Source organism: Carettochelys insculpta, chromosome 13 (assembly GCF_033958435.1).
Source record: "Carettochelys insculpta isolate YL-2023 chromosome 13, ASM3395843v1, whole genome shotgun sequence".
NCBI classification, from domain to species: domain Eukaryota; kingdom Metazoa; phylum Chordata; order Testudines; family Carettochelyidae; genus Carettochelys; species Carettochelys insculpta.
This window is the reverse complement of record NC_134149.1, coordinates 3,488,930-3,514,077: the sequence shown is the minus strand read 5'-3', so window position 1 is coordinate 3,514,077 and position 25,148 is coordinate 3,488,930. Positions and strand designations below refer to the sequence as shown.

The 25,148-nt window shown below is 45.3% G+C and overlaps 1 long non-coding RNA gene across 1 annotated transcript; it reads left to right on the top strand.

The window, feature by feature from the left end:
- The first annotated feature begins 32 nt into the window (after positions 1-32).
- LOC142020333 (uncharacterized) lies at positions 33-13,626 on the top strand. Its single transcript, XR_012647366.1, has 3 exons — positions 33-147; positions 1,200-1,245; positions 10,750-13,626. It is a non-coding gene; the product is annotated as an uncharacterized LOC142020333 (long non-coding RNA).
- The last annotated feature ends 11,522 nt before the right edge of the window (positions 13,627-25,148 follow it).

The following is a 25,148-nucleotide window of genomic DNA, read 5'->3' as shown; positions in this document are numbered from 1 at the left end:
TCCGTCCTTCCGTCTGCTCGGCTCCGGCCGCGCGGGGTGGAGCTGCCGGGACACGGCCCCGCGTCACCCGCCGCCCGCCTTCGGGCCGCCCACGGGGAGGGAGCCGGGGCTGGGGCCGCGGCCGCCGCTGGGAGGTGGATGGAGACGGTGAGGCCGGGGTTGGGGGGGCGTTGTGGGTGGAAGGGGGCTGGGTCGGGGTGGGGTTTGGAGCCCCATACGTGGGGGCGGGGGGGAGAAGGGAGCCCGTGGGGCTGGAGCCGGACGGGTACTGCGGGGAGAGCGAGCTGGAGCCCCACCCGTGTGGGGGAGGGAGCCTGTGGGGCTGGAGGGGGCTGGAGCCGGAGGTGGCACTGCAGGGGGAGGAGGGCTGGAGCCCCACCCGTGTGGGGGAGGGAGCCTGTGGGGCTGGAGCTCACACATGAGGCAGTAGCAGGGCCCAAGGTAACTTTTTTCAGATCCAGTAGGAACTTGAGCCATGCCCCCTCCCACACACTGTGCAATTGGCAGCCTGGGCTGGGCCTCTGGGCCCTGGCAAAGTGTATCCACCCCCCCACATGGGGGCTTTGGGCCCTCTCTTTTCCTAAGGAAGGTGTTAATCAACTGCAAGGAAACTATAAGCAGTCCTGTAGCACCTGAGAGACTCACAAATGTGTTAGGTCATGAGATTTTCATACCCACAAAAGCTCAAGACATAATAAATTTTAGCCTCTAAGGTGTTACAGGACTGCTTGTTTGTGAAGCTGCAGACTAATGTGGCTACTCCTCTGAGATTATGAGGAAACTACATTCAGCTGTTTGTGGTATTTAGTTTCTTAATGAAGGGGGGGAATGTATGCAATAGATACTGGAGATCCTTTGAGGCCTTCTGTCCAGAATGGTTATTGCCTAGTAATTGTGGCCTTTTGTAGACTTCACTATATTTAACTTAAAGAGAGGTGTATTTAACTTGACATCCTGAAAACATTTAAGGATGCAAGTCTTACTCTTTGATTTGTTCACCCAGTCATCCTCAGTTCTTCCACAGCCTCCTCTTAGGAGGTTGCAAAGGTAGCATGTCCTCTTTTTATTGGCTTTCCTGGCTGGGCACTGCTAGTATGGTGAAGCTAGTGCTCACCTTCTTGTGGCTCAGTTTCTTGGCTCAACCAGCTGCCTCCACTATAACATTCAACCTCAACTTACATTCTTCTTTTTGAACTTAGAATCATAGCACGCTAGAACTGGAAGGGACTTCAAGCGGTCATCAAGGTCAGTTCTCTGCCCTTAAATATCCCCAGTGATGGAGATTCCACAACCTCCTTAGGTAATTTGTTCCTGTGTTTAACCACTGTGACAGTTAGGAAGTTTTTCCTGATGTCTGACCTAAACCTCCCTTGCTGCAGTTTAGATCCACTGCTCCTTGTCCTATCCTCAAAGGCCAAGGAGAACAATTTTTGTCCTTCTTCCTTGGAACCATCTTTAACACTTGATTGAACTCCACTGTGTTCCCATTGGCAGACATCAAGACATAGCAACTCTTTTTTAAACATTTATCCTATCCCCTAAGATGTGAATTTACTTCTGAGTTTATTCTTCCTTAGCAATGATTTTTCCCCCTTGAGGATGATTTTTTTTTCAATTGTCCAGCTCCAGTTATTGTGCTCAGTTGTCACAGAACCTTCTGAGCCTGCTTTTCCTCCTTCCTGCAAAGGGCAATTCTGGTTTGTCTCTGAAGGGAAGGAAAATGGTGCTTCAGGTGAAGTTTCCCTGTGCTTTGCACCGCGCAGTCACATGAAACCTACGATAATGCATCTACAAAAGGTCTAAATTGCCTTTTCCTCCAAAGTGGTCTATTTTGCTGCAGTGTGTCATTTACTCCATTTCCTGTACATTACTCCATAATCCATATGTGCTCAGATATAGAGGAATTGAGATGGAATTGAATCAGGCAGTACTTTTTCAGCTCTAGATCAAATGTTCTGTTTTTATATAGGACTGTGTAGGATAAAAGCATTTGGCAAATCTAATTACTTTGTAAACTTACCTGTATCCAGCATGCTGGACCTTTGCCCCTCTCTCTTTCTCCAATATTAAAATTGGGTCCATCATCCTTATAGAAAACTCCTGTGCAACTGGAAAGACAGAGGGTTACATAGCCATTGTTTTAACTTGGGTCAGGATTATATCCTGCATGGGGATAGCAGCCTTTTTGTTCATGTAGGCCATACTGTGTACATTAAGGTATTACTATCCACTCATGGGAAATCCTTTCCAAAGACAACAGACCACCTCCATGCACATGTGAAAACTATATACCCTTAAAGCCCTGCTTGGATGTGAAGTCCTTGAAAATTGATAGAGGTTCCTTAGGTTCATAGGTTCCTTAGTGCACTTCCAAGGCTGGGAAATGGTTGACTTCATCCAATCCAAGGGTATAGGAACCAGGGAGGATAGTTACATATCTCAGACCTATTCCAAAATAGTAACAGAGAGGGAGCCGTCCTAGTCTATATACTATCAAAACAAAAAAAAAACAGTCAAGTAGGACTTTGAAGACTAACAAAATAACTTATTAGGTGAGCTTTCATGGGACAGACCCACTTCTTCAGACCATAGCCATACCAGAACAGACTCAATATTTAAGGCATAGAGAACCAAAAACAGTAATCAAAGTTGACAAATCAGAAAAAAATTATCAAAGTGAGCAAATCAGAGAGCAGAGGGGCAGGAGAGGTCAAGAATTAGATTAAGCCAAGTATGCAAAAGAGCCCCTGTAATGTCCCAGAAAATTTGCATCCTGGTTCAAACCATGTATTAATGTGTCAAATTTGAATATGAGAGAGAGTTCAGCAGTTTCTCTTTCCAAAGCAGACTGAAAATTCTTCTTCAATAAGATGCAAACTCTTAAGTCATTAACAGAATGACATGCCTGTTCTCTCCTACAGACAACCTCCCAACCTTGTGAGGATTCTTACCAATAGCCACAGTCTATACCGCAGGAATACCAGTCCTGGGACTTTTTCTTGCAAGAAAGCCCTCTTCCAGCTTTGTCCATATATCTATTCTGGCGATACCATCACTGGACCTAACCAGGTTATTCACAGAATTATGGGCACATTCTCATGTTCCTCAACGAACATCATATATGACATCATGTGCCAACAATGCCCAGATGCTTTGTACATTGGACAGACTTCAAACTCTCTCAGACAAAGAGTTAATGAGCACAAAACAGACATCAAAACATTCCTGATCCACAACCCAGTTAGTCTACATTTTAATGGAGTGGGCCATTCTGTTAATGACTAAAGAGTTTGCGTCTTATTGAAGAAGAATTTTCAGTCTGCTTTGGAAAGAGAAACTGCTGAACTCTTTCATATTCAAATTCGACACATTAATGTGGTTTGAACCGTGATGCAAATTTTCTGGGACATTATAGGGTCTCTTTTGCATACTTGGCTTAATCTAATTTTTGATTTTCCCCCACCCCTTTCTGCTCTCTGATTTGCTCACCTTGATAATTTTTTTCTGATTTGTCAACTTTGATTACTGTTTTTGGTTCTCTATGCCTTAAATATTGAGTCTGTTCTGGTATGGCTATGGTCTGAAGAAGTGGGCCTGTCCCATGAAAGCTCACCTAATAAATTATTTTGTTAGTCTTTAAAGTGCTACTTGACTGCTTTTCTATTCCAAAATAGTTATTTAAAGGAGGTTCCCTTATAAAGGATTCATTTAAAGGCAGTTTTTAAAGTAGTTTTCACTTTTAAACATGAAGTACTGCTACATCCAATAATGTCCTAAATACGAAACCCATCTGTTTAGGTTAAGGTTGCAGTAAAACCGTCTAAAGCCAGGACATTCAACCTTAAGGTAGATGTTCCATCCTTAGCTGGCTGTGGTTTAGAATCAAAAGCTCACAATGATGTTACTGAAGGATAGGATTTATGGCTTAAACTGAAACTTTGAGTTGTTGGTTTGTTAAAATGTTAACATAAAAATATTTTTTTTTACTCACCAGTTTAAAAATATGTATTTTTAAAAGCCCTCTTAGTGAAAGTTCTAAAATACATGTTAGTTACCTAGGAGGCAGTAATGATTCCAATCTTGTGGGTAGCTTGTTTAAGGTAACAAGCAGTCCTGTAGCACCTTGAAGACTAACAAATTTATTTATTAGGTAATGAGCTTTTGTGGGTAAGACCCACTTCCTCAGATTTGGAGTAGACAATTAGAATCCAGGGCATATATAGCAGTCGGGAGGATGGAGAGGGAAAAGGGAGTTACATGTCATTAATAGGACAAGTAGATGAATCTAATTAGGTTAAGTAAAATGTGTGCTATTCCTGTTACTACCATATATTAAGGTGGGTAGTTCCGAGAGGCTTGTACTATATGCTCACATTCAGAAATTGTGTTGTCTGAATGATGAAACCTTTGAAAAGTGGGAGATTTTGTCACCAAAGGACCCAACCCAACCTTAATTGCAGTATACAGCATTTCAATCAAATTTTAAAATACCTGTTTATCAGATTTCCAAACAGTGCAGGTTCATTTTTCTCATTAATACTTAATGTTGTCTCTATTTTTATATTTCAGTGGTCCACTCAGAACTCATTATGGCTTTGGAAAAATCCCAACCTTAGTGGTAGGGGCTGAAATTTCTTCAATCTGCTAATTCATTACTGCATAGCCTCTTTTCCTTTCCTCTTCTAAGTCTGATATTCACTATTGATTTTTCTTTACTAGTTGCCCTCTGTGTTGTTCCTTGAAGCCTTAGATGCCTCTCTGTCTCATGTTCTCTTCTGAAAGCCATGCCTACTTCCCCTGCACGCCTTTAATTGCATGATACTATGAAAATAATCTTTTTCATAGTATTATACAATTAACCTTAAAAATCCATATCTGTTTAATGGTCAAATATTGAGTCTTTCAGTTCTCCCTCCATGCATAACTACAAATGTCAGAGAAAGCCTTTTTCTCCAGCTGTATCCAAAGTACATATCACTATAGTGTTTGATGCAGAGAAAGTGGAGCTTATTGTACCACTAAAACAGTTACATATCTTTGTTCTATGTCACTCTACCTGCAATGCCGCAGATGATGATAAACAAGGGGAAATGTGTTAGTTTCCATTTGGTGCAAAGTGAGGGGGTGGAACTCGCTGTCCTCCATTCCCCATCTCCATCCCATTTACCTTTTACGTGAGAGAGTAGCAATACATTAGGTACATAGTACTCTGCACCAAGAACATTGCAGCTATGCAGCCTTTCACTAGGAGCTGAGGCATATTGGCAAGGAGGGTTTCAAGCCTGGATACTGAATATTGAAAGAATAAAGTATGCCAAGTCTTTACACAAAGTGTACATTCTGCTAGAAATCTGAAACCAAGAGGCAGACACCATTGTAAAAGCTGACTGGTTTTCGATTAAAGGGAAGCTCAAGTAGCAAAGTATGTTCATTATGATGCATCATCTGGACATTTTGCCACTTGCAAAGGCTGCAGCTTTCAGAGCACTGCATCTCCTATTGCCGATATGTCATTGCAGTCAATGAGTTGTGCAGGTGTGCACTCTTCACATGTCAAGCTGAAAATCTTTTAAGGTTCACAAAAATAAGTTACAAGTGCAGAAACTCACTGGCTAGCTGGCATGGGGTACCAGATATAAAAACCTGCTCAGCCTATGATATTACATGGTACAGCATACCACAGTACAATCTAGATTCATTGGGAAAGAACCTCTGAAACTTCCAGACAATGTGGATTTCAAATTCTGCAGATGTCAACTCAAAAATCTCATAAATAAAGTTTGTCCCTTATCTATTCTTGACTATAATGTGAAAAGCTTCTGTGCCAACCTCTTGAATGGAATAGAAGGAGGAGACAGTAAGTTGGATGTGGATGGTAGGTATATTTTTCACAGTAATTGTTTGGTCACATACATGACAGATTTGTGAATCGTTGCAGTGAAAGGACTATAAGTAGAGGTTCTAGAATTATAGAATTCCTAGGGCTGGAAGGGACGTCGGGAGGTAATTGAGTCCAGCCCCCTGTCTGAAGCAGAATCAATACTAACTAAATCATCCCAGCCAGGAGTTTGTCAAGGCGGGACTTAAAAACCTCTAGGGACGGAGATTCCACCACCTCTCCAATGCATTCCAGCGCTTTACCACTCTCCCAGTGAAATAGGTTTTCCTAATACCCACCTAGACCTCCCACTCTGCAACTTTAGACCATTGCTCCTTTTTCTGCCATTAGTCACTACTGAGAACAGACGCTCTCCATCTTTAGAGGCTCCCTTCAGGAAGTTAAGGCTGCTATCAAATCCCTCCTCACTCTTCTCTTCTGCAAACTGAATAAGCCCAGATCCTTCAGCCTCTCCTCATACATCATGTGCTCTAGCCCCCAATCGTCTTCATTGCCCTCTGCTGGACCTGCTCCAGTGCATCCACATCCTTTCCGTACTGGGGGCCACAGAACTGGACACAGTACTGCAGATGTGGCCTCACCAGTGCCAAACAGAGGCAAATAATAACTTCTTTAGATCTGTTGGAATGCTCCTCCTAATACACCCCAATATACCATCAGCCTTCTTGGCTACAAGGGCACATTGTTTACTTATATCCAGCCTCTCATCCACTGTAATCCCCAGATTCTTTTCTGGTGTCTTGCTACTTAGCCAGTTGGTCCCCATCCCATAATAATGCTTAGGATTCTTTCATCCCAAGTGGAGGACTGCATTTGTCCTTGTTGAACCTCATCAGATTACTTTTGGCCCAATCCTCCAGCTTATCTAGATCACTCTGGACCCTATCTCTACCTTCCAACATATATACTTGTCTCCCTATCTTAGTGTCGTCTGCAACTTTGCTGAGGGTGCAATCTATTCCTTCATCCAGGTCATTAATAAAGATCTTGAACAGTACTGGCCCTACAACTAATCCTTGGGGCACTTCACCCACTGCCAACCAGTCATTGAGCCATTGGTAGCTACCCATTGAACCCAACCATCTAGCCAGCTTTCTGTACACCTTCCAGTGTATTTATCCAATCCATGCTTTGTTAACTGACAGTCACGTCACATTCAGTTAAAAGACTCCAGGGCATGGTGGCTGGAGACTGAAAGAAAAACTCAAGCGGGAATTATAACCAAACAACCATTTGCTTAATGATTGAACTATCAAGCCAGGCTGTGAAGAGGAGGAATCTTAGCAGGAGAAGCAATAAAACTGTTAGGTATTTACCACCATATCTTTAACTGTTACTAATGCTTTTACTAATTAACAGGGCTTAGGAGGCATCTTGCTGATGCCGCTATGTGAAAGGCCTGGTAAAAGTCCCTAGGATGGTTTTTGGCCATATGAGCTTCTCAAAAATGGGTATATGCAGGACACAACACAAAATGACCAAGGAAACTGTGCAAGGGGGTGCACAGATGAATTTCTCTAAGAGAAAAGGTGCTGCTGTGTCCTTGACTGTAATGAACTTGGCTTTACTTCGCAAATCTTTTTTTCCCTGATAATTTTGCTTTGACTATAATCTTTTTTAGTAGGAACAAAAAGCTGTGACCTGACTTTATTCAGGTGTTCTATATTAGATATAAGGAGGGTGGAAAGGGAAAAACAGTGGTGAGTCAGTACAATGACTAAGAGTAACAAACTTGATCAGAAGTTCAAGGTATACAGTTCACCTTCACAAGAAAAGATATACTTACTGCAGTGAATTATGTATTGTAACACAGTATCTGCTTTAAACAAGTCAATCTTCTGTAGATTAAATTCATTCTGAAAAGGTCAGAAATGAGATAATCTTACTGCAGAAGGCACAGTGTTAGAATCTAGGTCTCATTTTTTTCCCAGTTTTGGTAAGGAAGACTGCTCTGAGTGTTACTTGAACAATGAAATACACCCCTTCTGAGTGGAACAGATTGACAAATTTAATCCATGCTGCTCATTTCCAAAGGCTGGTCGTAGATATGAACTGACTTCTTCAAATGTTCCTGTTAAATAAATTGCACAGAATGCTCTGGATCTAACTTGAACCTACAGAAGTTAGCATACAGTGAGGATTACTCCACACTAACTGCAATTATCCAGAAGATTTTATTAAAGTACCTACACTGCAGCACATACATTGTACAGGTTGAACCTCTCTAATCTGGAAGATTCTGGGCCAGCAGCATCCATAATCTGGCGTGATTTCAGTTAAACAGATGACCTCTTACCAAGAGTATGATGAAGTTTCCTGCAATCCCATAACGTTTGTTTACAGCCATCAGTCCTGGCTCTCAGTGTTTTGCGCTGTTATTTAGCTGTAATTTACTCCAAAATGTCTTCAAAGAGCCTAGAAAGCAATGGAAGTGTTGGTAATGTAGTGGACAATATTGACCTCCTGTGGTCTGGCAAATTCTCTCGTTTGACACTGGTCATGTCCCAAGGGGGCCAGATTAGTGAGTTTCAATGTGTATTGTGCATGCTGTGTATCAGACAATCTGTGCTACCCTTCACTAAAGTCATATCTGATCCAAACATTTGAGTGAAATACAATAGAGTACAAAATATTTACAAGATTCCCACGGCCATTTTTATTAAGATGGAAAAGTTGTCTCTCTCTCTGCTTGTCCCCCTCCCCTTGGCCTGTGGTTTCACTCTGTAATGGTTATACTTCCAAGCTATTTTGCACTGTACTGAAAGCCAAGACTCCATATTTCTTGGCTCTAACCCTCACTAGCCATATGGCCTTTGGAAATCACTTAACTTTTCTTGGCATCATATCCTCATCTGTAATTGAAGAGAATATTTACCTACCTCACAAAGCATTGGAACTCTTAGTTTATTTAGGCCCAATCCTGTATTATTCTATGCCATTCTATGGATGGTAAATTTGCTAGAGACTTCTGTCCAGTTAAAGTATTCAAGGATTCACTTCTCTGCTAGCCCAGTTATATATGTTCCAAAGAGCCCCTTCTCCTCGTCTACTTTCAATTGTAAAAGGAAAAAAAACACCAAAGCTCTTCCTTGTAATACAAGAGGTGGGGGAATTCAATGGGAGGCCCCACTTCGGTACTCTCATCTGTCCAGCTGAGTCAGATACATGTGTGTCACTTTTTTAATGAAACACACACTGTATTTATAGAACTAAAATAGTTTGGCTATATATGGGAGCAGCAACAGGAAGCTCTCTAAACAGAATTCCTATGCTCAAGAAGAACCACTCCAAGGAATATGTTAGTACCTGAGCAAATTTCCAAGCGGGCTTTGTCCAACATACCTTTCCAAGCATACTTCTGGGAGGAGAGCAGTAGCTTAATGGTGCTCTGGTGTTTTTGTAGGCAGATCATCCTTGGTCCACTGAGTGGGAATGCTGATCTACAGCTGCAAAAAAGAAATCAAGAAGCCAGAGAGGAACAATTTAAGATTGAAAGGGTAACGAGAGACAACAGGCGTTAAGGGAGAGATGAAATATAGAAAACAGAAACAAGTAGAATGGGGGGAAATGGGGAAGAAAATTAGGAGGTAAAAGAAGGAAAGAATGGAGAAAACTCATCGTGGTATGAGCAGCACCTCTTATCAGTCTCAGACTACCTCAAGAGGAGGAGGAGAAAGTGGAACATATACCTCCAAATACTAATTCACGTCTGGGGCATCCCAGCTTCAATTTATGTGATTGCAACTGCAGCAGATTGAGGTATAGGATAGTCCAAAAGATCCAGGGAAGGGCCAGATTAAATGAGCTAAAGGAGGAAAAGTGGAGCCGGGGGGAGACCTCAAGAAGGAAGGCCAAACTCAGAACTGGGAAAGAGGAGGAGCGTATTACTCTTCCTTGGTCATTAAAATGCACTTAGTCTTTAAAAAAAAACCATTTTGGGTGGGGGGTCCTTAGACCCCCCAATACGCCTTACAAATGTTTGGTCTAAAAAACTTCCAGCACAGTCAGTTTTCCTTTCATTGTGTTTTCCTGATCTCTCCCACCCTCATTTTCTTGTGAATCAGATGTAGTGAGTGCCTGCCTCTTGGGCCCTCGTTGTACTTGGCTCCTGAAAAACAGCATTCACACATGATGGCAGCCTGAGAAAGAAGTTGAAAAGGAATTAAAGACATCTCTGTTGAAATAAACATCTGCTCTATGTTCAGTATCGTGGCAACATTGCTCACAAAAAGTATGGGCAGAACTCCAAGGGCTGCCTGGCAAATCACAGCTCTAAGTACCTGTTGAAAACAAGCTGACAAACCAGTCACTGTAGGAGGCAGGGGGAGAGGAGTGTGGATAAGGATGATCAGAAATGAAAAATTTTGGCTAACTAATAGAAATAAAATTATACTTCACTTGGAAGAACAGTGCTCTCCTTAAAGATGCATGGAAAGATGACTACCATACGTAGAATTCTTTCAAAGTATCATTGGGAAGACAAAAGCATATTCCTCACACTGAACTGGAAATGGCTATGGTGAGGAAAGGAAAAAAGCAGATGGTTTGGTTAGTGTGTACGTCTACCCTGAAAAAGATTATTATTTAAATTTGGGCATCTTCTTACTCAACTGGTGTGGTCTTGTACAGTCAGTCACCTATTAATAAATTTCTTTCTAATCTGGTGATGAGCATTTCTGGCTTTCTATTCCTCTTTCACTACAGAGCCCATGCATCTTAGAGACAGGGAGCTAGATTCTATTCCATATTGCTCACCAGCAAAACTGCATGTTGGGTTTTGGTAAGTTATACTCATTGTAGTCACTTGTGTTACTGAGGGCTTACTTTGTCTTGTATGACTTTTCTTATAGGGGTTGGTGTTCCAGGTGGGAAGAATGCAGCCTGGCTTTTAAAGCCCAGCCTAAATTTACAGAAGGTGTCAATTGCGGTAGGGAACAGAGGTGATAACCAATTCATTCTTCACATGTTCAAAAGAAGACCACCTTTTTTACCAAATTAAAAATAACATTTTCTTGATGTTAATACAGAACTTGAACAAAAGAAAAGCAGAGCAAATCTCACAGAAAAATGATCTGAAAGTCTCTGGTTTGAGAGAGTCCCCTCGCATTTAATTTCTCTCTCTCTCATTCACTGGGCTGGCAGGTGGAGAGGAGAACAGCAGGTGTATAGAGGCTGGCCATGACACAGGGCCTCAAAAGGTGATGGATGTTAAGCAAGAGAATCCTAAGACTTCATGAGTGACAGGAGCTGGAGAGGAATGGGGAAGGATCAAGTGAACCACAATAGGATAAGAAGAGAGGAGTTGTCGAATTTGCAATTATATGTTCAACACAATAGAGGAAATAGGGCAACCCGAAAGTAATTGGAATAGTTCAAGATAAGAGACAACAGGGCCTGCACCTCACAAATACTGCTAGGCTATTAGTCTCTACTTGGACATACAAGTATTACACCTAGAGGATTTCCTTGCCACTACAAGGACCCTGAGCATAAATCTTCAGGGCAGATTTATTCTGTCAGTTAGCAAAGAAGCAACCAGTAAGATAGAAGCGCAATGTGAAGGGAGGATCTTTTGTCACTGGACCCTATTGTGCAACTGAAGCCAGTCATAGAAGTAAAAGGGAGTACCAAAATTGCTGGGCTGAAACGGATGGCATGTGTCTCTGTCTTATGAACACAAAAGATATTGTAAATTCAGTGGTGACTCACAGGAAAATATAACGGACTTCAAGTTTGATAACATTAAATAAATGTTATTTCAGATTTACAAAGCTGCTAATATGGAAAAGAGAATAAGTCTACATGGGCACAGAAGAAGGGCTGAGAATCTGGATTTCAGCACAACAGTGCATGCAAGGAGTATTTTCCATGAATGAAGCAGAACACCAAACAACAGATGATTGCACCATTAGCAAGTATTTCTTCTGAATTTGCTTTGGGACCTCTTCTCTAGCTGCACCAGCTGTTATACACATTTATTTGATTCCCTAGGATTAATGAGGAAGTCAGACATAAACACATGGATCAAAGCCAGAAAGTTGATAGGGAGTCTATAGATGCCAGGACAAACACTACATGGCCTGTGCAGGAAGACTATCAATAAAATACACAAAGCTTGATGCAGCCTCTGTTGGATCAGTGCTTGCATAGCTTTGTTTCCAAGAAAGGTTGGAATATTTGAAATTAAAATATAGTAATGAAGATGAACTCTAGACAAGCACTGTCCTCTGTGGGCATACGTTGAGCTCTGAACACTCCATCCAGGAAGTTGATGATGCAACAATTAAGCTACCTGGCAAATATGAGTGCCGGGAGAGGTGGGAACAGACGAAGAGGAAGTTTTATTGGAGACCCCTAGTACAATTCACGGACAATGAGTTGCTGAATATATAGGCCATTGGTGCCCTCTCTCAGTCTGTGAATGAGGAACAACAGCAAGATAATTTACTGGAGAGTGAAAAAGAAAGCTCAAAAGGTGTGTCAGAGCACACTCCAGAGGCGGCTTTTCCTGCTGAGTTACAAGAGGCTCTCACAGAGCAACAGTTTTGCTAGGCTGACTCAAATATTGGTGGGAGTTGGGATAGATGAGGAGAGAGACAGCCACATCAGTGGAGCAGAATTAGACTTTCACAAAAGGGAAGTGGGGAAAGCTTGTTTATGAGCACTTGTGCCAGGAAGTCCTGTGAGTGTTGCAGACGTTGCAGTTGTGCAGTAAGTAAGACTGCATTGATTGTTGGTAAGAGAAAACACACACATTTCTAAAGCTTAGGGCTCACCTTTCATCGCTATGGGTTATGTTTGCTTTTTTTTATCCCTGGCTTGCAATCCTGACCTGAGTCATCATGAATACACTGGCCCTTCTTTCCATCTGGACGGCAGGCTGGGCACTAACAGCTTGTTTCCTAATATTGATGGTGAAATTAATGTGGCTGATCTAGGAGTTCTTGCAAAAGTATATATTCCAGGGTAAAGAAAGAAATTTAATATGCGGTGGTGTCTTCAGATCGCATCAGGCTGAACACTGCTATGCAACACATGCCTTTGCCTTCTCACCTGTGCCTTGCATCATTGTATTTAAACTAGGCCTCTTGAATTTGATTTTGAGTTGGGGAGAAATGATACACCCTGATGGCACTGGATAGAATTACTGGGTATCGTTTAAGAAGGAAAGCGATTCAAGTGGGAAAAACACACTTTTCAAAAAGTTGACTAGTTATTTTTGTTCTGATCCTGCATGACTTTCTCAACCTACCTATGAAATCCTGCTGCTAAAAAAAAAAAAAAAGATATTTGGGTGTTCCAGGTGTCTCACTTCCCATTGCTCATCACTTCATGGTCTCCTTGATTGTACACTCCAGGTCTCAGGCCCCCAACTCTCATTTGTCTCAGGATGGGAGACCACCATCCCCTCAGGCTGCAGACTCCTGCAATTTGCTATGATCAGCTTGACAGGGCTGATGTTAGTTCAGCATCCGCAGACCTGTTTTGTTAGGGGCAGTAACAGAGTTAAGCAGTGAGCAGCCAGCTTTCACAAAGCAAAGTACTCTTTATTCTGAACAGCAGCAATACAGAGAAAGCACAGTGTAACACGTCCAGTGACGCCCAGCCCCTTGGTCGAGGGCGGGCGGCAACAAAAAGGGGTCAGGGCAACAGCCCGTACTCAGTTCGGGCAGTCAGCGGCTCACCGCTACCACCATGCAGGCCCCAGCCCTCAATCTAGGGCAGGCAGCAGTTCACAAGAGTTGTATAGTTCTGGGCCCAGTCCTCAGTCCAGGGCAGGGCAGCAGTCCCACGTAATAATACAGTTCTGGGCCCGGCCCTCAGTCCAGGGCGGGGCAGCAGTTCACCAAGGTTAAGCACCGGCCCAGCCCTCAGTTTGGGGCGGGGCAGCAACTCAAGGGTTAAACACCGGCCCAGCCCTCAGTTTGGGGCGGGGCAGCAACACAAGGGTTAAACACCAGCCCAGCCCTCAGTTTGAGGCGGGGCAGCAACACAAGGGTTAAACACCGGCCCAGCCCTCAGTTTGGGGTGGGGCAGCAACACAAGGGTTACAGACAGGCTCAGCGGGGGCTGGCCCTGTCAAGGAGGGGGGTAGGGGGTCGCAGGCCCTCCCACTCCACTGCGACCCGGCCCGGGGCCCTGTGGGGTCACTCACATGCAACCCCGGCAGTGGGGATCCAGACCGCAACACACTGCCATTGGTTCGTGAGCGTCGTTCCCCGGGCCACTTCCTACCTCACCCTCTGTTGGCGGCAGGTCCCAGTCCATCTGGTCGAGGGGTCCTCCCAGGTCGGTCTCCTCCGGGTCATCCACCTTCGGGGGCTCCGGCCAATCGTCCATAACAATGTCATTAGGGTAGTCAGGCGGCGGCAATACAGGAGACGTGAGGCGGTCCTGGATCTGAGTGCTGTAAGGATCTGCCGGGACTCTGGGGCAGCCCGCTCCCGGGGCCTCTTCCAAGGTGGGGGGTCTCCACCGGCGGGAAGGTCCTTGTAGGTCCGGGAAGTCCGGGTTGTCTCCTTGGGGCATACGGACCCAGGATTGCGTGGAGCCTCTGGGGGCCTGCTCCTCCGGCCTGGCCGGGCGGCTGCAGGCCCTCTCCCTTTGGCTCCGAGGAGCTCGTTCAGGCACGTCCTCCCTGCCCGGAGGCCCAGGCCCAAATGGTTCCTGAGTCCCGCCTTTGGCTCTTCTAGCCCTTGGCCCCGCCCTCTGAGGGGCGGGCCTCTGGTCTCCTGGCTCCGGCCCCGCCCACCAGGGCCTCTGCATAGCTTCCCCTGCCTCCGGGTCTGCAGGAGGCCATACTGACTCACTACACACAGCTTGAAAACAATAACGCTAAAAGTGCCGTGCCTCATGCTGGATCTTCCACAAGGAGGCCCTTCCAAAGGCTGCCCATTTCTCTAAGAGGGCATGATCCCGGGGTCTTACGCTCATGTCTGTGGTTGATTGGGTGAGTGCGACTTCTCTATGTCTGGATGGTCACTTTTCCCAGTTTGCAGTTTTTTCTTTGGCCTCTTGAGTCAGTCAAAGCAGGTCTGTGCAGGGGGTGTGGGGAAGAGGTGGGGGAGGCTTCTCCAGACTTGTTACCTGACCAGAGACTGGCATTAATCACCTTTTCCTAACGCCAGCCCCAGTGATCTTAATTGCAGGAAACTCATTATCTCCCCAGTGGAGCAGAATATAGTCCCTAACCCATATAGATACACACAACATTTATAGAGTTGATACAATAGTCTTTGGCTATTTCATGTGTCCACAACATCTGTCACACCAAGTTTTAAGTATCATCCATGTTCATCTCTTAGCCCATGATCCCACAAAATAACTAAGCTCGTGCATGAGTATAGACAGGTGCAGCCACTGGAGGCGGCTGGACTCTTCCTTTGCTGGATTGGGGCCTTCACTGTGCCGTGCATCCAAGTAGCTCAGGGAATGGGTGGACACCGCCACCACTGGCAGTAGTTCTAGAATCAGAGAGCCATAAGGTGGGAAGACAAGGCAAGGCTCCACTCAGCTAATGCCGTGCCAAGAGGCAGGGTTTGGTGTGTGAATAAGCACAAAGTAGTTGTGAGATAGGGACTCCACCTTAGCACTCATTTTTGGGTACCTCTGGGAAGTCCTTGTTAAACTGCAGCAACTCACCAAAGAGGAACAACTAGGACTGAAGAGAAGTGGAGACGGTGCCTTCTGTGGCAAGAACAAAATAGAACAAATAGAATAGAACAAAATATGCGTGGCTTGGTTAAAGATCAAGGAGGGACACACTAGGCAGTTACAAGCACCGGGGGGCCATACACGCTCAGAGAGGGCGTGTCGAGGCCAGTGCCGTTGAGCATAACTAGAAATGAAGGTCTGAGCTTTTCAAGAGCAGAGAATCCTTCCTGGTAGCGTGATCTGTGCACGAGGCTCCCCAGGATATGGGTGGAAAAGGTACTGTGGTGGAGTAGGCTGCATGTAGGTTGTAAGCACCTTGAGGCGGGGGCCCACCTTACTGATCATTGAGCATTGTATACACTGAGGGCACCGTTCTGTAATCACAGCAGAGTAGACAGAGTTCTAAAAAACATACCCCTATTGTTGAGTCTTGCTGCATGAAATGAACCAGGTCCATCTTGGATTTCTGCATCACATCACACTGGCCCATCACTCAGAGATGCTGTCCTTCAGTAGGCATTGTGCAAGGTATTGTATCCTCTGCAGCTCATTCAGGGGAATGCGTTCATGGAATGTGTCCCCCGAAGAGACAGGCCAGCTGCAATAGTCATCTTCTTTTGAAGTTCTTCGCTCTTTGTTTTTTTCAGAGCAGGTAGGGGGGATTAGAGGAGGATTGTGAGAGTACCTAGCTGCTGATTTCATACTTGTATTACAAACTGGTCACTTACAGCAGGACTTTACCACATTTCCATTTAGCTGTGTAGTGCAGCAGTTTTAGGACAGGAGGAGAGTAGACAGTTGCCTGGAGCACCAACGGGAAAGCAGGACTTTGTGGTTTCCTACTATTGTCTCTTGCTCCGTTCCCCGCCCCCCAGAGACAAATCAATACACAACTACCCCGACATGAATTGCATAGCTGGAGTTGATGTACCTTACATCAATTTTCTGTACCATCCACACAGCAGGAGGTCATCCAGAGAAGCTCTCTCATGGACTTCCCTTACTCCTCTTGACAGCTGCGGTCGACAAAGGTGCCCTCAGTGTTTGATCTAGCACATCCTTATAAGACCCACTAAATCAAATCCTAAAAGATTGACCTCCAGAGCATCAACTCCCTGGTAGTTAGAGGCAAGTCTAGAGGCACTTGTTCCTTTGGGTATGTCTACACAACAGAGATTAAGGCAGCACAGTCCCGTTGTGTGGCTGCAGCCTGGAATAGCTGAAGGGGATTTTCCATCTTTTTAGAGCCACGTTTCCTCAAAGATGCTAGCCAGGTCAATGGACGTATTCTTCCACCAGGATTTCTGTCAGTAGAGCTTTGCTAGGCATGTGGATGAGTTTTTAACACCTCTGGGCAATCTAGCTAGCTTTGTCAAGATAAAGGGTAGGCCAAACTTTGTTGCAGATAGGCAAAGTTGAAGTAATGTGCTTCTCAGGCCTTGGCTGCATTAGGGGATGCGATGAGTAATTATACTACCATCCTTATACACCCCGCTTCCAAAGCAACTGGAGCTGAACGAGAAAGAGGCATGCCTTTTCTGGAATACGATTGTCCAGATGGAGAGTTGGATGGGTATAACTATAGAGATATAGGAGGAAATTATGCGCGTGTAGATAAACCCACATGCAGAGCAGTTACGAAATACAATTGCTGATTTGCAAACTGACTTGACTGCCAATACAGCAAAGGGTACATTCAGTTCAAAGCTCTTAGTATGAACTTCCCAGCATGACCTAGGTCCCTCACCTTGCAAGCTGGGGTCACGCCACAATTGGACCTGAGGCAGAATTTTTGGGAAGCATGATTACCTAGTGCAGATCACCCTCCTGTGTCAGCTTCCTTAAGAGAACGCTACGTGGGGTGTTTGAATCTCACTGGCGTTGCTGTTCATCATTCCCTCCTCTGTCTCTCTTTCCCAGTGCCAAAGTAGGGTAGGGCCAAGGAGATGAGCAGATTCCATCCATGCTCGTTTTGTGTCTCCATTTAAGCCTGCAGGGGGCACAATGCCTGTATATCATGTTATGCAACAGTCCCCTTGGCCATCCGTGGCCTCTCATTTTGCACTCTCTCACAGAGACCAGGTTCAGGCAGTCAGTATGGGGGCATTCTAGCAATGTGGCCAAACTCTTGCAACTGTCCCTTTTGATGGACTGAACGGACATTAATCATCAATTCCCAAACTCTGGGTCACGCCATCAGCCAACCAGGTCCTGTGTCTACTGGACTGATTTGGCCCACGTGATGATGCCATCTGCCTCCAAACCTTCATGGACTTGCTTCACACATATTGCATCTGGACACTGCGATATTGACCTATGAACTATTGGCGTACTCACAGCATGACCTTGGCCGTTCAGTGCATATGAGGTCACACTGTATATGGACTGACTTCAGTAGGTCAAAATAGCATCTTCCTGGTGCAGCATTTGTGGGGACAAGCCTTCCACCAAAAGGGTTCAGTGGGCCCACACAGGTCATCTGTGCAGATGCCGGTCTGACCATTTGCACTATCCTACGGTGCAAGCATCCAGCTGAGGGATCAACTGCGTATGATCCTTATCTGTGGGCCCAGCCCTGTCAACAGAGCACCCACTCTGCTGAGCTGGCTGGGGGTCCGCGTTGGCCTCTTCTGAGATGGAAATCTGCAGCAGCTTGTAAGCACCTCAGGGCAGGGCCTGTATCTTTTTTTTTAATGCCTCTCCGAGTAGCCCATTGGCTAAAACAGTAAAGTCATTGGAAGTTAGTATCTCCACACTGCCCTAGTTTCACCATGCAGGGCCATCCTCCATCCTGGCCTTATTTGCTTACCATGAATTCCTCTTTCAAGTTTGGTAAGTGGCACAATGAACCCATGTTTATGCTGTGTGGTTCAGCCTCCAGCCATGAGTTTCATGATGGAATTATGAACAAAAACCAAGAGTCTCAAGTTGCAATGGAGGAGGTCTGAGTTGGCTATCTGGAAAAACTATACTGGAGGGTGATGACACAGTGGAATGGGTAACTTGGGGGGGTGCTGAACTCTCCATCCCTAGAGATTTTTAAAGCCAGACTTGACAAAGCCTTGGCTAGCGTGATATAGTTGGGGTGCAGGTCCTGCTTTGAGCTGGGGATTGGACTAGACGCCCTCCTGAGATATCTTCCAACCCTCATCTGCTAAGATTTTAAGAGTATAAGAAACATGCTTCCATATATGATGAGGCTTCCTTTAATTATAACTTCAAAGACATTTTAGTCAAAAGCAAAAATAGTCCAAAATGCTGGCTATATCACACAGTATGCTCTAGCGAAAGCATGAAGCTCAATAAACTGAAATGCCACTTGGAAACCCTTCTCAAGGAACACAGAGGAAAACCACAGTTGATTTTCCAGCACTGGAAAGAAGAACTTTTGCAGTAACAATTTCAATTCAAGACAGCCATGACCATCTCTGAGCATGCTCAAAAAGCATCATTTAAGGTGAGTTACTGCATTCCACAGGCCAAGAAGCTTACCCACTTGGAAAGACTTTGTTTTTGCCAGCTGCAAACAGTCTGGTGAACATCATGTGGGGAAATCTAGGAAGAGCAGCACAAACCCACGCCTCTGTCCAACAATACCGTGAGGCAAAGCACTGAAGGGAGAGCAGCAGATCAGAAAACCACCGCTGGGATAGTTGAAAAAACACAGATGCTGTTGCATTTCAAGTTGATGTGAGCACTGGGGGTTGCAATGCACATTTATTGGCTTGGGAGCTACACACAAGGGTGCAGTTCTCAAAAGACGTTCTAGTCCCTTTTCCCTGTACACAAGACAGCACAAGGAATGTTCAATGGCAATACAAAACTATCTTGTGTCATTGCCTGGTGGGCTTTTACATACCTGGGGCTCTGTCTATGGTAGGCCACAAAGCAGGTGTATGTGCCTGGGAAAAGAAAGTTGCTCTATCCACTACATGATTCGCAGAGTTAAAACTGGCAGCTCAGGCTGTTAATAGGATGGGGTTTCTGGGGCGAGAGAAATTAACCGAAGGTACCTTTGTTTAAAATCTGGCTTACTTACAGCCCCTGGCTAGGATTTCCTTCTCACTAAGGCAAATCCAATCAGCCACAGAAGTACCTCTGCCAGCCCCCTGGCCAGCCAGAAGCCACATAAGCAAACCCACAGACTTCCCAGCTGCTATACCAGCCCAGGCCAACAACCCCAAACTTAGGAGAACAGTTCTCAAACCTATTTCACCACGTCCACGCAGGAGTTCCTCAAAGGGTCCAGCCACACTCCCTGGTCAATATAGAGTTGGATTTTACCCAAATCACAAGTCTCACCAATCCTTCAGATCTAAATATCTGAAGGCTTATTAACAAAAAAAAAAAAAAAGGAGAGAACAGGGCTAGAGAGAAAAATTGTTAAAGCGATACTTTACATACATCAGTTATGGGTATTGATGCAGGTCCATTTCAGGTACATAGTTTTATTTGCTGGTGAATTGTAGATCTGGCCTGCTGGGGTCCACATGCTGGAACATGTACCCTTGGAGACAGGCACAGGTGCCAAAAGGCAAAAAGATCCAAGATAGACACTGCTAAGTCCACCACCTGGTTCTCTCTTGTGTCCAGGGATAAAGACCTTCCTTTCCATGGTCCCTTGAGGCTCTGCCCCACCTGACCCAGGTGGGCTGTTGTGGCAACCTGCCATTGGTTGCTGGTTGTGCCAGCATGCCCCAGTCACTTACATGTCAGGTGGGATGATGCCTTGGCATCCAATTTCAATTCCTTTGCTTGGACCAGGTCACCTGACCAGTGGGCTGCATTCCATTGGCTAGTTCCAAGCATCTGGCATGTGGATTTGACGTCTGAGCACCTGGTTTCCGCCTCATTGTTTAGCCCAATATCCTGGCTGGGGTGGAGTTCACACATCCCATTGTGAACCTTAGCACTGAAGCTTTGTCAAACACAGCTACATAGCTAAAATCTATAACTTTACCTACCAACATGATACAGACATAAAAGTAACATACATAGATTCAGGGCATCCTCAGCTTTCATTGGACATCTCACATGCCCCCTGCACCCGACACAATATTTGGGGCTAATAGATAAAGCAGCCACAACTCTGTCCAGACTCAGAGAGAGAGTGTGGAACAACAAGCTGTACACTCACACCAAAATGCAAGTCTACAGAGCCTGCATCCTCAGCACCCTCCTTTATGGCAGCAAGACTTGGACCCTGTACGCCCACCAGGAAAAGAGGCTGAACGTTTTCCACTTATGCTGCCTCAGGCGCATCCTTGGAATATCAGAGTGTTCAACACTGCTGTCCTTGAGCAAGCTGGAATCCCAACTATGCACACCCTCCTCAGGCAGTGGCGGCTCTGCTGGCTTGGCCACGTCCACAGGATGAATGATGGAAGGATCCCAAAAGACATCCTGTATGGCGAGCTAGCCTCTGGCAAAAGACCTCCCGGACACCCCCTGCTGCGCTACAAGGATGTTTGCAAGAGAGACCTCAGGGAAGTAGACATCAAGCCAGACAGCTGGGAGGAGCTGGCAGACAATCGCAGCAGATGGAGGCAGGAACTATACAAGGGCCTTCAGAAGGGTGAGTTGAGGATCACACAGGTAGCAAAAGAGAAGCGAGCCCACAGAAAGCACAGCAAGGACCGGCCAGACACCCATTACATATGCAACAGATGCAGCAAGGACTGTCGCTCTCGTGTGGGTCTTCACAGTCACAGCCGATGCTGCAAATGAGGATGCCAAACGGAACTACGAAGGGCGCGATCCATAGGCTATGTAGACTGAAGGATGCTACATACAGGTACACTGGACACACAAAATGGCTTCCATATCCAATATGAAAATCCAGTCACAATACAAGCTCTGAGACCAGAGCAAAGTGAAGTTCTGTGGGAGGGCTTATAGGTCATGAACTACCTCAAAATTCAGCCTCTCTGTGCATCTCTATTTCTAAAACCATGTGAAGAAACAGAGTCCAATCAGGATGTGGTGTTGTCTTACACTGCAGCTCATTGTTTCCTGGAAGGAAAAGTACTGGTAGGATTTTTGGACTGAGAACTGTGGGTGCCTATACAATGGACAGCAAAAAGCATGAATTAATTGGTTTTCCATGTGACCAAAAGGAGAAGTGCCTTCTTGCCTGTACCACAGATATATATGGGGAACTGAATGACTTGAATAAAGGTGTGCAAGGAAGGCTAACCCATGCCTTCAGCTGAGCAACCAAACCAGAGGATCCATGAAGAAAATTGCTTTCCAGGAGAATTAATCAATTGAAAATGAATTATAAGTCCTTCTTGCAGCTTTGCAAGTTCCTGGCTGACAACAAAATTATTCCACCTCCTGCCAACATGAACATCTCAGGTGACTGGAAAAAGAGTCTGCATCCTTATGCACACATGGATGTGACGAAGTAGAGCTGGGTGAAAAACCCCTTTTTGTGCAAGCCTGATGCTAGCAGCTGAAATCAAACAGCTTCACCAAAATGCCCTGTGATCATTTCTTGCAAGGAACATGTGTCTAGCTTTCTCGCTTGGAGTTCTGGGTCGCTGTCAAAAATGAATATCCTGGTCCTCTCAACCGCGGCCTTGAAACAGGTGGTGCCATTTGTGAGCATGTTTTTGTGAAAAGCTAGATACAACACAGTTCTGTCCAACATATCTTGGTATAGATCTAGTGTCTGTCACATCCAAGATGAGAAGTGCAATTTCTACTATGCTGCCAGAGTTTCAGAAGCTATATCACATCACACAAGACCATGGGTCATGTTAGAGAGTATTAAATGACATTCTTATTGTACAAAATCCTTGGATTCCTCCTACGTTGCTTTATTACTGTCTCAGCTTCCAGGAAACAGTAAGTTGCAAAATGAGGTCACACAGGCAGGAAGTTTGGAAAACACTATCTTCCTTCTCCAATAATCTGAAGAAGTGGGTCTTACTCAAGAAAGCTCATGACCTATTTGTTAGCCTTTAAAGTGCTAGAGGACTGCCTGTTTCTTTTCTCTAGCTTGGTAGTATGAAGGAAGCAAGGGAGATGAAGTGTGAACTATAGAATTCTTTCAAGTGACTGTCTGCACCATTAGAAGTAGTGGAGCGAAATAATTAGAAGATAGGACTTTTCAAAAGAGACACTAGTAGTTGGTGAATTGAGGCATTTCCCCTAGTTGAAAATAGATACTAATCCTATGAAAAATATTACTTCTCCCACCTTATCATCATACTGCTTGTACAGCAAGGGAGCCATTGTATAAGCACCAGATTTGAAATCACCTTGCTACTTACCTTCCCATCAATTTGGTTTGCTAGTATAACAAAGTCATCTAATGAGGAAATGCTAGCTAGTAGAAAACTCATAGTCAATTACCATCTTGCTCATGTTTGACGCAGACAAAGGGAAAGAAAGAGAGAAGCCATGGTGTTTGCATGCTAGGCAGGTTTGGCAGGATTTCTGGATGCTGACATCCAAGCTTTCACTGAACAAAAGGCAAAATACAGCAACATGTTAAGTTTGCAGGAAGTGTGGTTTGGGGATGTAAGGTTTATTAATAAAATGCAGCTGCTCTCTGCTGAATGAGGCTTACAAGTGGATACTAAGCATTCACATTTGTGAATTTACCCCCAAAGTTCTGTTCTAGATGTGGTTCTGTCCATATTTACCCACAACATCCTCCCTAAGTGGGCTACTGGCCAGAGGTCATCATGCACTCAAATTTCACTTCTCGTCCTGGGCCGTCAGATTAAATGTGGAAATTGTTTTTTTTTTTTCATTAAAATATTCAAAGCAAGCTGGTGCTGGAGCTTCCCCACTGCATAGGAAAAGAGGAACAGTTGGAGGGCAGTGGGATCAAGAGCCAGGAGATTGCAAAAGCCAGATGTGCAGAAATGTGAACAGTCTCAGAGGGGTGGCTGTGTTCGTCTGTAGCTTCCCACATAAGAAGTAGTACTGTAGCACCTTAAAGACTAACAGATTTATTAGTTCATGAGCTTTCATGCATAAAGCCTACTTCAGATTTTTCTATTCCACTCATCTGAAGAATGGGTTTTGTACCTAGGAAAGCTTATGACCTCATAAATGGGTTAGTCTTTGAGGTGCTATGGGATTATTTATAATCAGAGAACGGTGAACAGTAACTGGAGTAATTCTGGTAAACATTTCTTGGGGGATTTCCCCTCCAGAGGTCCCTACAACATGTGCTGCACCTGCTCTGGGAAGTTCAGCTGCTAGTAGCGCCTGGCTTTGCATTAAGAACGTCCCACAACCACCACCACACTGAAAGCAGCTCCCAGCAGTTAGAACAATTGAAACAGGTGACTCGAGGTCTGTCCCACCTTTGCTGTTGACCAGCTGAGCAGTGTTTCACTCATCTTTTCCAGCCACATGTGGCATTTTTCCACCCATGGGCAGAATAATTTTTATGCTCACTAAGGTATGGATGGCTGTGCACCACCAGTTGAAACAACCCAAGCTAGGGGTGCTCTGCTAATCAGCTGGGTGGTGTTGAAACCTCTCCTGAGCAGCTGCCCAAGTGCCCAGCTTACAGGGAACACTGCTGCTGAGTGGCTTCCGGCAAGCCACCTTGCCTTGACTTTTCCTCCCACCCTGGGTTTGTCTGTGGCACTTTGAGACCCACCACCACCACTGGCTATCACTGGTGCAGAGCCCAACTGAGGCCACTAAAACAAATAATGAACTCACTAAGTAATAATTGCTGGACAGGATGGAGGAGGCGCAGGAGATGGCTGGCAACTGGAGTAAGATATCTCCAGGAAGCTATATCACCTGGGCAGTTCAGAGAAGGCTCCTCCCATCAGGAATTGGGAAGGCAGGAAGATTCCACACCCCTTTGCTAGGAGAAATTGTTCCCTGTAAGCTGAGCGCCTGGGCAGCTGCTCAGGAAAGATTCAAAGGCCAACCAGCTGATTAGCAAAGCACCCACAGCCAGCAGCCTGTGTTTCTACTGGTGGTGTACATCCGCATGTCTCGATGCATATAGCAAAATTTATTCCACACAACACCATTGCTGGGGGGCAGAGGCCATCCTGCTGCTTTCCAATAGCCAGCAGAGCTGGTGAGGGCCTTGCGCTGACTGTGCTGCTGTTTCTGTCTGTAACGCAGTGACTTTGGAATGCTGTGTGGGATCAGTGCCAGTGCTGGGAACGTTAAAAGAAAAGAAGGGGGAGAGACTATCTTGTACTGGGCCAATGTCTGTAGGAGAGAGACAGTCTTTCCAGCCACACGGAGCTCTGCTGCAGGGCATGGGGAGGCCCGTCCAATCTCGCATCAAAACACAACGTTCTGGGCGGGGAATGGGAAAATGAGAGAGGAGGTATGGAGGACACATGGATCCCCTGCCATTAGATTAGCACGGTGTGGACAGAACAAACAGCTGTTGGCTGGTGCTTGCCAAGGCCTGCTGGTGTAACCAAACTCCTGTCTCAGCACTGCCCAACCTCCCACCAAAGTGTCCCATGGTGACGTGTCTCCCAGCTAAATGCTAATGGTGTGGGGGAAAGAGGGCACGTGGGGGACATGCACAGCCCCTGGCAGAGGAACCAGTATCCCCTCATGTGGGGAGAATGCAGAACTCCTAGCCTGAGGA